This window comes from Ochotona curzoniae, unplaced genomic scaffold, assembly GCF_017591425.1.
Source record: "Ochotona curzoniae isolate NIBS_2020 unplaced genomic scaffold, NIBS_Ocur_1.0 contig_3190, whole genome shotgun sequence".
NCBI classification, from domain to species: Eukaryota; Metazoa; Chordata; class Mammalia; order Lagomorpha; family Ochotonidae; genus Ochotona; species Ochotona curzoniae.
The window spans coordinates 9923828-9941929 of record NW_024465751.1 but is presented as its reverse complement, the minus strand read 5'-3'; the positions used below and the strand labels follow the sequence as shown (position 1 = coordinate 9941929).

General features: G+C 52.4%; 1 protein-coding gene across 1 annotated transcript in view; it reads left to right on the top strand.

The window, feature by feature from the left end:
- The first annotated feature begins 2388 nt into the window (after positions 1 to 2388).
- The window catches only part of ZHX2 (zinc fingers and homeoboxes 2), a 132180-nt gene continuing 116466 nt past the window's right edge, over positions 2389 to 18102 (top strand). Inside the window, exon 1 of the mRNA XM_040979361.1 lies at positions 2389 to 2702. The gene's annotated coding sequence lies outside the window, so the exon portion shown is untranslated. The remainder of the gene's footprint in view (positions 2703 to 18102) is intronic.

The window sequence follows — 18102 nt, the reverse complement described above, 5'->3', positions numbered from 1 at the left end:
TGCTTCTGGAAAACCTTTCTGAAGGACCATCATGGAAGGGAACACCTTCCTCAGAGTCGCGGCCTGAGAGCAGAAATCGTTGCCTTAAGGTTTGGGTCATTTCTATGGAAACACTTAAAAGGATCTTCGCTGAAGTTCATGGGAAATTTTAATGAAAGATTTGTTTTGCTGCAAAAAAAAAATTAAATCTATGCACAAGCAAGGTTTTCAAAAACGTCATGGAAATGCCCATGGGGGAAACAGTATAGATATTTGGATTTTTAAAATTCTTCCATCAAAATAAAGCTAATTCCACTATCCATGAATTTTTTTTAAATATCCATCTAATGAGTTTTCAAAGGGAGTGGGGAGCGGAACAACCGGAAAGGGCACAGCAAAGGAGCAATGGGGGGACACTGCTGGAATGAAACGGATTCCTCACGCACACCTTTACTACCCGGCCATCCCCTCAGGAGTGAAAACTCAGCAGCCCCATCGTCCAAAGCTGAAGGCAAGTAGATTGGGACCTTGGACGAATGGGCAAGTGCTGGGGTTCTCATCAAGACGTTCTTAGCAGAATCCTGCAAGACTCTGCTTTGCCCGAGGTCGGTGGGCGTCAGTCCCAAGCCAGGACCTTGCTTCATAGGTTATTAAAAAAAAAAAAAAAAACAACAGACAGATTCTACATCAACAAAGACCAGATCAACAAGTGCAGGCCAACGAGAAGGTTTTGCATAAAAGCCATTTTTATTACCTTTTTTTTTTCTTTTAGAGAGAGAGTCAATGGGTTATTTGTGTCAGAGAACGTGTAGCAACGCGGAAAATGGGAAACCTGTGTCTTTTACCTACTTCCTTTTCCTCGGCCTAGGAAACGAAAACGCCAAGCGGTCCCAGCGTATCGACCACACGGTCACACCCTGCCCAAAGCCAGCCCAGCCTGCCCCAGCCCCGGGCCTCGCCGCTGGCCACTCAGCTGCGCCCGGCCACCTGTTGCTGCCCTCGCGCCCGGAGCCGCCGCTAGAGTTCGTTCTGATTCCCCAGAGCAGAGACCGGCCAAGAAGCCTGACGCGCCGCGCCTGCTGATCCGCAGCCCGGGCGGCGACTCTGCAGAGCCTCCCGGCCTTTTGTTTTCTCCCTGCAGGCCCCAGTGTCAAAACCAAACCCGGATCGCCAGTCCCTAACGCCGACCCGCCTCGGGCGCTTGCCCACCAGCGCGCCCCAGCGAGCTGCCCAACGCCCTAGGGGCCAGCCGGGGCGAAGCGCGGGTCCACCCGGGCTCGGGAATGCGCGGCGCCTGCAGGTTGCTAAGTGGCAGGGTCCCCAAGGGTCCCCCGCAGCGCGAGTCGCTGGCCCGGTACTGCGGCAGGAGCGGGAAGCCGAGAACTCAAGTTCACGTGCGGTTCCGAGACCCCGCCCGCCCGAGCTCTAAGCGCCGCAGGGGAGCTGCAAGCGCAGGCAGTCGGGGCGCCCCGGGCGTCGGGATCTTCGGCTTCTGGGTCCCTAAAACCACCGCCTCCCCCGCCTGAGGCACTTTCCCGCGAGCGCTGCAGCCCTGTGCGTGTCCCCGGGGCTGAGGATCGCGGCTCTCGCGGGCCCAACACGAGTTGAAATCGGCTCTCTGGGCGTGAGTTTGTTTGTTGGCTGTTGGGGGTGGGGGGGAAAGTTTGTGAATGTTTCTCCAGCCTCAGACCTTTGCAAACGGAAATCCCGACTCTGCAGCGAAAGCGATCCAACTTCGAGCCGTTACATAAGGAGGTGGAGGGGCTCCTTCTCCTCCCTGTCCCGAGCCCTGTTGCTACTATTCTAGGAGTCAAATGGATCTCTCATTATATTTATATACTTAGTGTTACAGCTAGCACATTCCTGAACACGAGGACGCAGGCAGCGCCTGGGGGAGCGCAGCGACCCCCCACCGGCACACCGCAGTCCCCCGAGTCGCCGAGGGCCGAGGGGTCCCGGTGCAGCGGGTGGCAGGCTCAGCGAGCGCGCCCCGCGGCCTCGGGCCCGCCCCTCCACGTGGTCAGGATCAACAGTTTGTTGAGCTCATCAGTGACACCTTGAACTTTTCCTAAAGAAAATGGGGATCTCACGGAGCGGGCTGGGCCGAGGCCGCCCAGAGCCGCCGGGTTGTGCTTAATATTCAATGAGCTCGCTCGCGCCGCCCCCTCCTCTTCTCGCAGAAATTCCAGCGAGTCCGTTACTGGGCTCGGACTTTTAAGTGAATTTATGCTCCCCCCACCCCAACACCTCCCGCGCTCACACCTTGGCCAGGGACCAGCGCCTTTCGGGGTAGCCTCTCCCGAATCCCCGCAGCTCCCGGCTAAAAATGACATCGCGCCGGCGTCTCCGCGGGGCCCGAAGGCCACTTTGCAACTTTGCGCGGAGCCCGAGCCCGGCGGCGCCCGGCGGTGGTACCGTATGCAAATACGCATGCTGACGTTACAGATCATGTGGGTTTTGGCGTAGATTCCCCACTGATCGAGGCATTTTTTTCCCCTTTTTTTTTCCTTTTTTTTTTTTTTCTTTAAAAATTTTTGGCCACTGTCCTCCGTCCGGGGGCTTCCTCCGTCCGTCGGTCCGGGCGGGCTGGCGGGGTCCCCCTTTCCCACGCCGCGACCCGGCGCCGCCGGGCAGCGGGCCGTGGGTGGGAGCAGCAGTTCCATTTTGGAACCCGAGCCGCGTTCTCGGCCCGGCCGGCGCCCGCCTTCACAGCCCCGGCGCAGGTAAGAAACTTCGCCCGCGCCGAGCACCCCCGGCCGCGCCGCCGCCCCGGGCCCGCTCGCGGGGCGCCGGCCGCTCCAGCCCAACTTTCCCACCGCCGCCGCCGCCGCCGCTCCCGGGAACGCGCTGTTGGTGGGACTTGGCCGGGTGTGTGATTGGGGGTAGGGGGTGGGGTACGGGGGCAGGAGGGGCAGGAGGACGCAGGGCTATTATTATTATCCATTTTTTTGCGGGTGGGAGGAGAGGAGCGGATACGGATGGGAAGGGTGATTTTTTTTTTTTAAAGAGTTTTGATCGCAAGTTTGGATAAACGGGAGGTAGAGTGAGCAGGACGAAGGGAGGAGGAACAACATGTCTACGTTTCCCTATGTCGACATAAGCCACAAAAAAATATGGCGTCCGCTTTCGACAGGGCGTTACGTAGAGCCGACTCTCTGGTTTTTATTTATTTATTTCTTCCGTGGCCCGCGCGCCCTCCCTTCCCCGGCCGAGCTGCGGCGCTTTTGTGCAAGCGGGGCAGGTCCCGCGGGGACGCCCCCCGAGGCCGCGGCCCGGGCTCGGCAAAGGGGGCTGCGCGGGGCGGCTGGGGCTGCGCGTGCGGCCCGCGCCCCTCGGCGGTGACGACGCGCCGTGCGGTGGTGGCAGGAAGCCTGGCGCCGTGGGCTGAGGCTGCCTCGCCGCGCGCCGCTCCCGGCGGCTGCAAGCAGGGGCGCGCCGCGCGCTACCTGACCCGGGCAGGGCCGGGGCGCGTTGCCGCCGCCGCGCTCAGGTGCCCACGAGCCCGGGGGAGGACCCGGCGCGCGGTGGGCGTGGGGAAGGGGGTGACGGCGGAGGCGCGCGGTGCGCACGGCTGGCCCACGCCCGCGCTCCTCCGCCTGCCGGCGCGAGCCCACGGTTGGCCCCCTGCGCTGCGGTTGGCGGCTTGCCCCGATCCGTCCCACAAGAGGTTAATCTTTGTTGGTGTTGCAGCTTCTTTGTGGCTTCCCCGGGACTGGTATCCTGGGCTTTGCAAACTTGCCCTTTTCCCAGCCGCTTTGCTGGAGGCTGCGGAACTGAGAAGGAGCTGAGCGGAAAGTTGGAAGCCGGCAAGCATCACAGGACGGTCTCTTTGGCCTCCTCGCTGGGCAGTTCCCCGGGGGAGGAGGAGGGCTGGTCAGGCTGGGAAGCAAACCGGACTGGACGGGGAAGCCAAGTTGTGATTTGCTCAGGCTTTCACCTGAGTGATGGACGGACCAGAGGGGCCTTTTGTTTGTCTAGGCGAGCAGGGGAGGAAGGGACCGAATGAATACCTATGTCTCTTGGACCTGTACCCTTTTAGAGAGTTGCCTCCTGGCCGGCTGGGGCCCAGGAGATACCTATCTTTTCCAGGCCCTGGAATTGCACTTTCCCCTGCAGGCCCTGTGTGGGCAGCATTTGGGATGGGAGCGGAGGGCAGCTGCACAGGTACACCTTGGATTCTGAGGACTTTTCAGGGCTTGATTCAAAAGGTGGCTCTCTCTCTCTTTATGAGGGCAGCAGGTGTGTAAAGAGCTTTCTCCCTGGGTAGCAGTATCAGAACCTGCTAGGATGAGGACCAAGTGGAGTATCTTGTAACGGTGTTTAATATTAAAACCGGATGGATGCAGCCGTCAGGTGTTTGAATGGGGCTAAGGTAAAGGTCTGATTTAAGCTGAATGGCAAAGCAACATGAAACACTGCTGGTGTCCTTTATTTTTCAGACTGCACTTGTGAGGTGTGGGGGCGTCCTTGCTGTCCGGAGAGAGGCTGGGTCCCTGCATGGTTTTCAGGCATGTGCTTGTACTTTTCTTGCCAGCTGGGTCTGACACTAGCTGAGGGTTCACCTGAAGATAATAATGCTAGGGAAAACTTCAGAAGGCCGCGGTTTGCGGGCGGGTAAGCCTTGTGGGTGGACTCCACAGTGTTTGTGAAAAGTAGGGATTCAAAGATGAGTGTTTTTTTAAAAAAAGATAAGTCTGTTTTGGTGCACAGCACTTGCAAATCCATGCAAAGTGTTTTATTTTCCGCAGAGTGTGCGCTTCCTAGCAAGGCTTTGAAGATCCCCCTCATACTAACTCGTCCTCCCTGAAAAGGGGACATGTGAGAGGATGCTGCTGTCTGTCGGCAGGTGCACCGTGATGCAGACACTTGGACTTCAGTGTGCCAACTGTGACCTGCACCCCAGCCATGCTCCGCTTTGGGCCCACCCTGTTCATTTCACAAAGAATAATAACAATGTGCACTATCGCTTCCTGTCACCAAGGTGCCCGCCCTGGTGCTGGGTGTTTGACCTGTTCTGTGGGCTCAGAGCAGTGAGGAACATGAGGCTCAGAGAGGTGGAGCAACCTGACCAAGCCACACAGCAGAAAAGCAAAGCTGGGGACTTGCAACCAGACCTGACTGCATTATCTTGACTGCCTGGCTTGGTAGCCGCTCCCCGGCCATGGGAAGCAGTGGCAAAAGGAGGAGAGAGTGCTGAGGACAGGTAGGAAACAGAAGCAGTAGCTGCCGCCATGGAGTCTGAATCCCAGGGTTTACCTGTCATTCTCTTGCTGTTCATTGAGCAGTCGTGCATGCATTGGCTGATTCATTCATCCGCCATCATATTCATATAAATAAGAACCAGTGGTCTTTAAGTGCTTTGCTGTGCCTCAGCGCTTTTGCCTTCCTGGCAACACTGTCAGGTAAATCCTCTACTTCTCCCTCTTTTGTAGAGGAGAAAATGCAGTCAGAGAGAGAGGTCAGCAGCTTGTAAATAGAGAATCAGCCCCTGGGATACATACAGCCCACTGCTAGGCAAGCAGAGCTCTCTGCCCTCAGCACCAAGCCCTGCTCTAGGCACCTTGCAGATGCTGGTGGGACGGAGGGCGCCCTGACTCAAGGCGTTTGAACCAGACCAGCAGGGAGCGCTCATTAGGGCACATCAAGCAGGATTAAACAAATGCTGTGACTGTGAATGGTAACCACCCCACCACGGAAACACAAGGAAGGGCAGGACTGTGTTGCTCCAGGGAGTTGGGGAGGGACTCCCAGGGCCAGTGGCAACTGAACCAAGCCCTGGACGAGCAGGAGCCATGGCCAGAGCTGCTGCAGACATCATGGCATTCAGCCTCTGGCCACAGTACTACCCAACTTAACCAGATAGAAGCTGCTTTGTGTCACACACTCACTGGCTTGATAGGAGGAGGCCTCAGCTGTGCTGCCGGGAACACAAGCTCTGTCTTTGCCTTCTGTCATCCTTGTGGGTAGGATTTAGATCTATCAGCTCATGGGAGAAAGATGGCTGCAGCATGTCCAGGTCTCATGTCTGCATTCCAGGAAGGGGGAGGGGTTGGCAATAAGGATGGATGAGGCCCCAAAAGCCTGGGCCCACTGTGGTTTTCCTGTAACAGTGGGGAAGGGACACTCCCTGGGGGCCTCTGTCCTTAGCTCATGGGCCCAGAACTATGCCTTTTGGAGACCCAAACCTGCCAGGAAGGCACAGCCAGTATTTTCAGCTGCACCCATTACTGTCCACAGGCCAATTCCAGACTTAAGCTGTAAGGCAGAGGGGGAAGTGGAGAAGCAGTGGCTGACTTGGCAGGACAAGCATGGGCTGCATGAGACGAGGAATGGATCATCCTGATGACAGCATCATCACATTCCCGCAAGGTGGATAAGGGGCGAGAGGGAGGTTTTGTCACAAGCTGAGGCCAGACTTAGGGGTGGATGTGGAACAGGCTGATTTTCAACCTGAAGGTACTGAAGAGCCATTGCTGAGGAGGGCGTGGCATGTGTTTTAGGAATGGTATGGCATAGGCCAATAGCAGCTATACCATGTGCAGACAGATGAACCAGCTTGCTTCATACTTGAGCTATAACAGGTTCTGAAAAACTGCAGACCAGGGCACCAAACTTGCCTTAGGAAGAGAAGATGGCATAGAATAAAGAAGTGAGGGGTGCTGTGCACATTTCTGTTTGTGTTAGGCCCTGTCCATAATGATGCAGAATTCATCTGAGGTTAGTCAGTTGTTTCCAGGAGGTAAGGTACTCCCCTTCCATGAGGTCTCAGTGGAACCCAAAGTGCTGGAAGAGTCGGCCACTTATGGCCTGGACACTACACTGTGCCCCAGCTGCAGCTCCACCTCTCACCAGCTGAATATTCTTGGCCACAAGCCTCACCCTTGCTTTAAATCGTGGAGATGATGTCACAGGGCCCCTGGGGCCTTCCTTTGGCACAGTGGGTCTCTCTGGTGATCTGCCATCCCATCATTTTCTCCACTCATGTTAGCTGTATGACTTTGGACTGTTGCTTTCCTCCTTGAAATCTGTTTCCTTGCCGTGAATTTGGGCGTTGTTCTAGTAGCTATCATGAGGCCGTTGTGAGGCTTCAGAAGAAGGGGTGCAGATTGCACTTCCCACCATCATCATCATCACTGCCACCACCTCTAGGATGTGACTTTGTCATACCACTCAAGTGCCAAGTAATTAATATGCATGGATTTTATTAGCAATCCCAGGACCCTGTCTGTCCCCATCTCATTGCCATTCTCCTCCCACACACGCCCCCCCCCCCCCACCGCCTGCATCCCCCAACACACATGCAGGCGTTCTCTGACAAATCCAAGCAGCCAGGGAAATGGTAAGCTATCTTGAGAATATCACAGTGAGGCCCTGGTGTAGCAAGCAGATCGTGCAGTGTGCTGTGTCAGGGTCAAATCCAGACCCCGATGCTTGGCTGTGCACGTGCCTCTTTGGTAGACAATAGGGTGAATGCTGTGTTCAATATTGACAAGGTAGTTTCATTTCTAACTGGGAAAAATAATCTCTCTTGCTTCCCCTTCCCTCCCGCTTCTCTGAGTCCCCCAACCTCCACTGAACAGGTTGTGATTTTTAAGAACAACCACCCACAATCTGCTTCCTGTTCCCAGCCTTGTAGTCTTCTCTTTAGGAAGGGCTGGTCGGTGTGCGGCTTTTGGGACAGACCCGAGGGAGAAAGACAGTCTCGGCAGCAGCACTCAATGTCTGCTCCGACTTTAGCATGAAATACAGAAAACCCTTGCCTCTTCTAACTCTTTAGTGGACAATTTACCCTTTAAGAGCCACAATTTCACCCCTCCTGCTTCTCTCCTTTCCCTTCCCCAGCACTAGAAACACCAGAGATTAAATCTTGTTACACTGTGTTTCAGTGCAATAGTATTTAATACGTAACAGAATCTAGTGAATGAAACTCTTGTGCTATTGATTGGTGGTGGATGGGTAGTACCATATGTGAGCCAGGCATTGACTTTGACTAAAAGCATGTGCAGTATATTTTAGGGGTGCATCATCTTGGCTTAGGAAAACCATGAAAATCCTGAGAACCAGTCAGGATCAAGTTCAGCATGGAGACTAGATGCCTGCATTCCTGGGAGCCTCAGGCAGTGGCTACACTGAGCTAGCTCTTTCCCTGAAGGGTCATCCTCCCTGTTGGTGGCCCAGGGCCCAGGTCTGCATGAGACAAGGAACCTGCTATTGAGAAGCTTTTGAATGAGAGTTCCTGAGCCTTGGGGTTCCAGCCTTGCACAGGAACTTGAAACAAGAACAGTGGAAAGGAAGGCAGTATGCGTGCAGGCAAGCACGCATGGGCTGTCAGAAGTGACAGCGTGAACCGGTGTTGCAGAAAGACTCCAGGAACACACTCGTCAGGGGGCCTGACATTTCCATCTCCACAGCCATTGCTCCACTGACAGCCTTGTCCATTCTGGCTGGTGAGGCTGAACACATCCAAAACCTCCCTCCATGCCCAGACACATCACACAGGCACGTGGTGCTTGTATCCTAAGAACAGCAACAATTCCAGAAAGGTGGGCACAAGTTTCTGCCAGGCACTCTATAACCACTTTATCAACCCTTCATTGTTTTACCTGAGGAAGAGCCGGGAGTCTCATGTTCAAAACAGAAACTAAAGCTCAGAGAGGCCTTATCCTTGCTCCAGATCAGCCAAGTCAGGAGTCAATCTCAGCCTCATCTGATTGTAGAACTCTCGAAGATTACTCCACAACCTTTAGGACAATCTGATTGCTTGTCTGCTTAGGGGTGTAAGGGTATGCATGAGTGTGTGTGAGAGAGAAACAGCATTTCATCAAAACAGCAGAGTCCCAACACCACCCTCCAGACCCATACAGTGCTTCAGCCCCTGTCACTGTGGGTCACAGAAGATTTTTGAGACCGGGCAGGAGGCAGCTAACCTTCCCCACCTTCCCCTCTTTTGGGGAGGAAGACTTCCCAGTGGGCTGAAGGCTGCAGAGTGGAAGCCTTGGGGACACTGGGGGCGCGGTGCCACTTGCAGGATGCTGAGCAACCTTGCCAGCCAATGGGGGCAGGGGGCGGAGGGAGCAGGAGTCGGGAAGTGGAGAATGGCTGTGTTGCTGTTTTTATACAATAAAAGAGCATCATTGTAATTGGGGGCCTTTGAATCCTAACACGTCTGCCTATGGTTCTCTCCAGCTGCAGAGCCATTTAGTTAAATAGTGCACAGAAAACTCCTTTCAGCTGATATTACGTTCCTGCTGTTCTTAAAATATGAGTCTGAACTGAATTGCTGCAGTGATAAAGCCATCTGAGGCTCTCCTTCAGCCCCGGGGTGTACCCAGAGTCCCTACAGGATCTCCGCAGCCGGTAGAGGTGGTGTGAGAGACATTCTGTCCCCTTGCATGGCACCCCTGTCTTTTTGGAAAACATTCTCAAAACAGTTTGCAGAGAGCGGATGGCACGGCCAAGTTGTTTATAGTGGGCGGTGGCCTGAAGGGAGACGACAGGATTGGAACACTGAATGGGGAGTGGCTTGGTGTTGGGGCGGGGGGTGCTGTTTAATTGAGGGCTGTGAAGCTGGAGAGAGAAGCTGTCCCCTCGCCAAGAAATGGCGGGGAAGGGATGGTTTCCAGGCAGGCTGTGAGTTCTAATAGAGAGCTCAGCCGTCTCATTATTGTGTGGAACTGCCTGTGACTTTCTTCTGGAGGACTTTGTGTTACCAAATTGATTCTGTGAACTTCTACAGGAGACAAATAGTCTGAGAGAACTCAAAAGATTTCACATTGTTGCCCAGATACAGGGTTCAGGAAGCACAGGCAGAGTGGAGGCAGTGCTGGCTAGTTTGGAGTTGATGTGTAAACTGTGGGGAGGGGAGAGGGCTGTTCTGGATGGGGTGGAACTGGGCAGGCTTAACTCGTGCTCTGAGAAATGAGATTCTGGGGCATAGTATGATGTCTCCTAGGATGACCGGAAGAGGGTGTTGGGAGAGAAGAGTCTAATGGCAACATGGTGCATTATATCATGGAATCCTTCAATCCAGAAGAAACTTTAGGGATCTTCTAGCCCAGCTGAAGGAAACTGAGGCTCCAAAAAGCCAAGGAGTTGGCCCACAGAGGCATGGTTATACAGCAACATCTCCATTTTCTTATAAAGATACGGTGAAGCTGACGTCTCTTCTGTTTTTCCACTGTTCCTCCTTCAGTGGCCAGCCATCTTGTCATCACACCTCCCCTTCCCTTTCTGTTCCTCTTTCCAGCCAGCACTCACTAAGCACCTGCCAAGGCAGGCAGACATTGCCCCTGCCCTCAAGAGGTGCAGCCACAGGTTCTTAAGGATTGTGTGAACATCAGAGCCCTTGAATGACACCCTCAGTCCCATCCTGAGAGCCTTCTGTGGCCGTTCTAGTGATGGTCCCGAGACATTCTGGGATCCTGTCACCTCCACTTTAACAGATGAGGAAGTGCAAGGGTGGCAAGTCAGAGGCAGCGGACAGCCTGATGCCACACCTGGTGCACCTGAGGCCTGGCCACTTGCAGTCCCTCCCTCTTCCCTTGCCCTTGGCCTCCAGCAGGAAACTGCTGCTCCACATAGTAGAGCCTGAGACCAAGCCCAGCACTAAGGATGCCAGCAAGGGTGGTTATGCATTCAGCACTTGGCACAGGGATTCCCTAACCATGTTTGGTTGTTTGTTTCTCCAGTTGACTGAATACTCCAAATGCCCTCACACCCTAGCCCATGTCAACTTCACAGAATGAGTAAACAGTCTCAAGGGAAGAGCCAGAACCCTAACATAGCTCGGAGGAATCCAAAGCATGAAGTTTTAGCCATGCAGACAGCTGCTGGATGGCAGACCTGTGAGGGTATGGACAGAGTTCTTAAGGACACAGAATCCCTGGTGGCTTCCCTGATTAATCCCCCCACCCGCCTCATGCAAGTGAAGGCACTTGTATGCAACGTAGGTGACCTTGAGCTCAGCGGCAGATAGCCATGTATGCATAGTGTCAAGCAGTAAAGATGGTACAGAGGGCACTCACAGTGTGTCCAGCAGTGCATCTCTCTATGCCAAAGGTGCTGTCCCCATTTCTAAAACAGCTGTGTGATTCTAGAACATTTCACCCTCCCCGGGTACCCATTAGCAGTTAATCTCCATTCTTCTCTTCCTCCTCCCTGGTCCCTCCTCACCGCAGCCCTGAGCTTGCCTACTCTGTCTCTACAGCATTGCCTTTTTGGGACATTGCATGTCTATGGAATCCAATCACCTGCGGTCTTTGGATTCTACTGTCGATCAATCAGAATCGCACTTTGAGTGCATGCTCGTGTGCACCAGGGTCTCGCGCCTTTCCATCATCATGTAGCATCCCACCATGAGGGCCTGTCACAGTGTGCTATGTGCTGGCCAGCTCAGGGGCAGTTGGGCCGTTGCTGCTCCTTCATGGTGCAGCAGTGCTGCTGTGAACATGTCTGTGTGAGCCTTTGTGTAGGCAAGTGTTTCCCTCTTCCCTGGGAACCCACCAAGCAGAATGACAGTGTCAGTGGTTCTGTGTTCAGTTGTCTGAAAGAGGCCCATCTCCAAAGAGGCTCTACCACCTCACACTCCCATCAACCATGTGTGAGCTCTGGTTTCTGTGCATCTTGCCCAATCTTTGGTACTATCATTAAGCCCATTTAAAGGAAGAGGAAACTGAGGTGCAGGAGAAGGAGGGCCCCATGGCTAGGGAGTAGAGAAACAGGGTCACACACTAGTCTGGCCAGTTACTGTGGGGGCAGGACTAGGGTAAAGCTGAGGAGAGGCAAAACTTAAGGAACGTGTGCAAATACAAAATTGGCATCCGAGAGGCATCACCTCTTTAGATAATGCTTCTTGGATCCTTGTATGCCATTTACCTCATTCGTGTCCCAAGGTAAGGCATTGTCGGTTGGTGCTGGGGCTGAGCAGGTACAAAGATGACCATGCCACAGCCCCTACTCATCGCAGTGCCTGGCACCTAGGCAGTTCCTTGGAGATAGTGTCTGGGGTTGTTGTTGATCTGTCATGATCCTAGATGTTCTAAGCCTGCCTCTGGGTCACTGGGACTTGAGAGAGATCTTAATACTACACACCCATGCCTGGAAGCCCCACCCCCACTGCAGGAGAGGAGGGACCATCCCTTCTGGTGAGGAAATGGCCCATGCTGAAGGAGCATGGCCCACCAGGCTCTGCTGCAACGTGGGGGCTTGCCCTGGAGCAGGAGTCACAGATGCAGAGCCCAGCACCAGCTCCCATCAAGCTGTCAGGTGGCCTCTGCTGGGCTGCAGACTGTGTCTGGCTTTCTTCTCGAAAGCTACAATGTAACTCTTATGCTTCACCAGTACAAAAAGATACATGCTGTGTCCTCCTTGTGGTGACCGGAGTAAGCCAAGGATGGGATAGGCTTGAGTCACTTCTAGGGCATGAACAATCTGCTGGCCTTCCAGCAGGTTGTTGGAGTAAGAGCCATGTGGGGCCTCCTATGCAGCCAGCTCAGCCTGCTGATCTTTAGGGTTTGAAGCATAGAGAGGGGCCACTGTTTGATACATAATAGGAGATGAGAATGGAAGTGAGGTTTCTAGATGAAGAAAAGTTTGTGTTACAAAACTGAATGGAAGAAGGAATGGGCACCTGCTTGTTCAGATTGGTCCAAGGTTGCTTTGAGTCTACGTTTGGCTTTAATGGAGCCTCTTTAATGGATAGCAGAAGCTCGGGGGTTCTGCATCAGGGAAAGGCTGCCTGGTAGGCAGGGCCAGACCACCTGCTGCCTCCCTTCCACTCTTGTGTACCTTGGCCTCCACCCCTTGAACAGTGGCTCTCTCTCTGCTTTCAGGTGTCTGAGGCTCTCAGAAGCCTGCTGTCTGTTTTGTGCTGTCTGCCAGCAGCTGCACATGTGTGCTAGTGCCTGCATAAGCCCCCAAGCTTGCTCAAATCTGGAGCTTTGTGTTACATCTCCCACATCTCCTCTTCCCCCAGCCCCTAGAGCACCTGAGTGGATGTTCAATGTGCAGTGATTGAACTGCTAAATAGAACTAAAGACCAGAGAGTCTGCATGTGTGCTGCATGTGTTGAAAGAGAGGATGACGTCATGCTGGGCCTGACTGCATAGAAGTGAATAGAAACTTCCAGGGTTCAATTTTTGCGTCTTTTTTTTTTTTAAAGGGAAAGGAGGAAGTGTTTTTGGAAGGAATGCATGTTGTGTCATCTGTCATCAATTTCACTCTTCCTCAGCTCATCTCGCGTGTGCTCCAGATTCTTTTGGATTTTTCTCACCTCCTAGAAATCTGCCCTGGTTACTGGTTGCCTTGAGGGCAAAAACCCCAATGTTTTTATGGGCTTTGCAGAAGCCATCAGAGTGAGGAATTGAGGGCAGAGAGGGAGGAATTGGTAGAGGGTTGGTCAACGCAGGAAGCATCTGCCCATTCTGAAGAGTTCTTAAATGGACTCTCCAGTCCTTTCTGCAAAAAGCCAGTTGGTAACTTCTGACCTCCAAGGTCAAGTGCAAACTCATGACCCTGGGCATGGTAGCTCTTTGAGATCTGACCTTTTGCTCACCAAGCACATTTTGCTCTATGTACTATGCCTTCTGCCACATTCCCACCAGACTGTCAGCACCACTAGGTTGACCCTGAACCCCCAAATCATCCCCTCTACCCGTACTTCTTCCAAGAAAGATATACACCCCAGGCTCAGCAAAATGTGCATATTCCCCTCCAGAAATGTTTCTCTGAGAAGCCAGTGTGCTGTGGAAATAAACCTTTAGCAATCTTAACGGATTTTGATCTGCATCTATCTCCCTCAAAAACTGACCAAGTGCCCCTCCACCATTAGGAAACACTGTCTCCGTGTCCCCAGAACCAGTACAGACTGGCCTCCCATGTAGGCTCAAAAGTGAATGTCTGTGGAGTGACCAGAAATGGGAGTGACTTTCTCAGGTGCACAATGAGTGCCTGCTCACAGCCGCCCCTGCTGGCCAGTCCTCCTCAATGCCTGGAAGCACCATCCCAGGACCATTTCACAACAGGAAGCCGCCTTTGCAACTTCCGTCCGAAACAGGGTTGGCACCAGATTTAGAGACTCTTGGCCAAATCTGCCAACTGGCCCACTTCCCTGGCCCAGCTGTGCTGCCTCATCATGACAGCTGGCCTTCGGGTACCACCTGGGTTCCTGTTCCCTTTGGTTTAGTCTTCCTGTAGGGAGCACTTCCTGTGTCCTTATACGCCCTTCTCTACTTTCAATAATAAACTTTTTTCTTTTTCTTTTGGTAGAGCCTAAACTTGAGATCAGACTCCACTCCAAAATGGTAATAAGGAATGAAACATTTTGAATGCTTGCTGCATGCCAGGCATTGATGCAAGTAAGCTGAGTACCGGGCCATGTTTTATGCTATTCAATTCTCCCACCTGCCCAACTTGTTTAGAAATTCCTACCCCATGTGATAGAAGTGTTTACATGATTCCTACCCAGGCTGAGGCTTCAGGAAATGGATTTGCCCAGGAGACACTGCTAATGACGGAGCTGGGATCTAAAGCCAGGATTCAAAATAAACAAAATGAATGGCACAGCCATTGGGATGCTCCTCATGATAGTTGTAGTCCAGAGCAGAGTGCCTGGAGTTGAGTCCTGGCTCCACTCCCAATTCCCACCACGTGCTAATGGGTACCCTGGGAGGCAGCAAGCTCCAGTAGTTGAATCTCCTGCTAACCCCCATGGGAGACCTGGCTTGAATTCCAGAATCGCAGTTTCAGCTTGGTCCAGTTCTGGCTGATCAAGCATTTGGAAACTGAATTGGAGAAAGAGATTCCTACCCATCTACCTCTTTTTTTTTTCCTTTCAAATAATAAAAACTGAGTAAATATGAAAACCATGTCTAAGTGACATCCAAGCCCATGGGCCTGCCCCATCATAGGGCTGGACTATACAACCAACTATCATATCCTATATTAGATCCTGAGCGGGGACGCAGAAACCCTTGCATTGGCTTCCCCAAAACCACAGGACTGGGATTCACACGAGCATATCTATTTCTTTCCCTGTTGAAGGTAACTGTTGGCATTAATGCAGCTCCTTTTTGTCAAAACACTTGTTCTCTTATGATTTTATCCCCAATTGCTTTCCCTCTAGAGGACTGAGAACTACAACAAACAACAACAAAAAGACCTATCAAAAGAGAGAAGGGGCCAGGTTTGTTAAATCTTTGTTCTTTCATTTGTCCAGTAGGCAATAGGAAAGGTATCCCTGGGATTTCAGTCTTAACATGCATGGGGTGTAAGTGCATGTGTGTGTGTGTGTGTGAGACAGAGAGAGAGAGAGAGACACAGAGAGAGAGAGAGAGACAGGCCACTCTGACAGAGGTGCATGACACCTGCAGGACAGACAGGTTGAGCCAAGATCTGCTGCTTAGCCTCTGACTTACTGCTGGCATTATCAAGCAAAGCCTCCTGGATCCATGGAAGGACAAAACTCTCCCGGGGACCTGTCTTGGGCTCTCTGACTTAGGGAAGCGAGGCTGCCAGTGTGCTGAGGCCACCTCAGTGCAAACAGTGAACTCTCATGCTGCCGGAACAGAAGGCACAAGGAGTGGTGACAATCTCACCATCACGCACATAACCCCACCTGATTGCCAGGAGCCTGCACATGCGGGGCAGCCCAGGCACAGCCTCGCCAAGTTCTGGTTTGCTGGGAGGCATTGGCCAGAACCACTCCCCTCAGCCTCATCCCCTGCCCCTGGGCAGCGGGAAGCCCAAGAAGTGGCTCTTCCTGACTCTAGGATCCCAGGATTCGCCTTGAAGTGGGAACCAGAGGGTCACAGGGGAAGAGGCCACGCCTCGGCCTCATGCCCTTTCGGCCTCTCCCGAAGGGATGAGCAGGAACTGTCCTGCTGATCTGAAAGGCCTCCTGACATTTTCTTTTTTAAATTATACCGCCTATTTGATTTTCTTGTATTTTGAAGAATACTCTTGCAGTCTGCTTTTACACTGAGCATCCAGTCTGGCATAAAGAAAATTAACATTTAATGAGCCCCTAATTACTGCCAAGCAGTAATGATGCTGAGCTTAACAATAGTAATGCTAATAAGTTCCCTGTACCCTCCCTTCCTAATGCTGTGCAGATTAACTTATTTCCTCTACGCCATGAAGTCCTTCCTGTCACTTTCCTCCTAAAGGGGATCTGCTCATCTTCAAGGAATAGTAGATGAGGAAACTGAGGCTGGGAGAGATGAAGAATCTGAGCCGAGCAAGGAGTAGAGCCGGGCTCCCCAGAAAGTCTGACTAATGTGGTTTGGAAAGTATATGGGCACTGCAGAAAAGGCCAGGGACTTGTGCTCTAGAGCTTCCGGAGTGCCGCGCTGGGCCTAAACATCCCAGGTGTGTTCCAGGTGTGTGAAGGATACTGGATCCTCTGTCCACCCAGGAAATACTTGTTGTGTGTCAGGCATCACCGAACCCTGGGAATGCTGCAGAGGTGGGAGGGGCACTGCTTTCAGTCTAGACACAGTCACTTCTTGGTGGAGATGCCTTGATTTCTTTTAAACAGCCTTGAAACTTGAGAACCTTGACCCCCAACCTCCTCCCCAGGAATGGGTGTGTGTTTTTGAGTTCTTGTCTCAGGAACCATTGCACTGGACAGGTTAACCTCCTGCTCCTGTGATTAACCAAGCCTGTGATTACCGCTTTGGTAGAAGTTCCTGTGGTGAAGAAGCAATCCATCAATTATTAAAGTCAACATCTGAAATCTGCTAGACCAATCCTTCAGGTTTTATAGGCCGCTGGTGCAGACTGCCCTCTTGCTGCTTTCAACAAGTGTGTGGAGCTGGTACAATGATGTTGCTCAGGGGTGAAGTCACTGCCTGCAGTGCCTGCTTCCCATATGGGCCCTGGTTAAAGTTCCAACTCTTCCACTTCTAATCCTGCTCCCTGCTAATGGCCTTGGTCAGCAACCGAAGATGGCCCTAGTGCTGGGGTCCCTGCTCTTACCTGGACACCCAGAGGGAGTTCCTGGCTTCTAGCTTGAGCTGGCCCAGCCTCGGGCAATATAACCATTTGAAGAGTGAACCAGGGGGTGGAAGTGCTCGCTCTCTTTCTCTGTCTCTCTCCCTCTCTGTCTCTCTCCCTCTCTCTCTTTCTCTCTCCCTCTCTCTCTCTCTTTCTCTCTCTCTCTCTCTCCCTCTGTATATGTGTGTGTATTCTTTTCTCTATAACTCTGCCTTTCAAATCAATCTTAAAAACAATAACAGAATCTTGTTTGTGGGTATTCAGCTTAGCAGGTAAGTTACTGCTTGGGAAGCCTGCATCCCATCTTGGAGTGTTCCCAGTTCTGTTCCTAATTCCACTTCCTGCTGGTGTGCACCCTGGGAGGCAGCAGGTGATGGCTCACGTGCTGGGTCCTTGCCACCCACGTGGGAGACTCAGACTGAGTTTCTAGTCCCCAGTTTTGGCCTGTCCCTGCCCCAGCTTTGGCAAGCATCTGGCAAGTGGACCAGTGCATGGGAGCTCTTTGTCTTTTATTCTCTCTTTGCTTCTCTCATAAATGTGCACCCTATTTTTTTTCATGTTTCTATGTTAAAGCTCTTTTTAAAATAGCAGAGATTCCCACAAACAGTGCTACTCCGGCTGTGGGCTCCCGTTAGAGAACGTTGAGAATATAAAACCACTTTCAACTCTGGATGCTGATTTAAAAATATATATATATAATATATATATATCACCTTCAAGCCCAGGGCGGGGAATGCCAGCAGCCACATCTCACGTTGCCCTGGGGTCTGGGAGAGGTGGACAAGGCTGGGTAGACCCTCCTTGCGGCAGACAAGGGAGAGGACCCAGACAACCCTGAGTGTGTGACTGGCAACAGAACCTGGGCAGAACCTTGACCCTTCATCTAGTGCCTCTCTGTGAGGTTGCTTAAACACATCACAGAATTGAATTTATTTGGTCAAAAATAAATTTTCTTAAGGCCATGCTTTTTTTTTTTTGCATAATACACATTGTTTTTCCTGAACTTTTGGAAAACTCTGCAAAGGTATGGATTTTACTTTTCCCTTTGCAACAGAACCAACTTTTTTCCAACTGCACTTTCCAAAAGCCTTTTTGGAGTAGCCTGATATCTTGTTTGTTTCTTGTTTATTT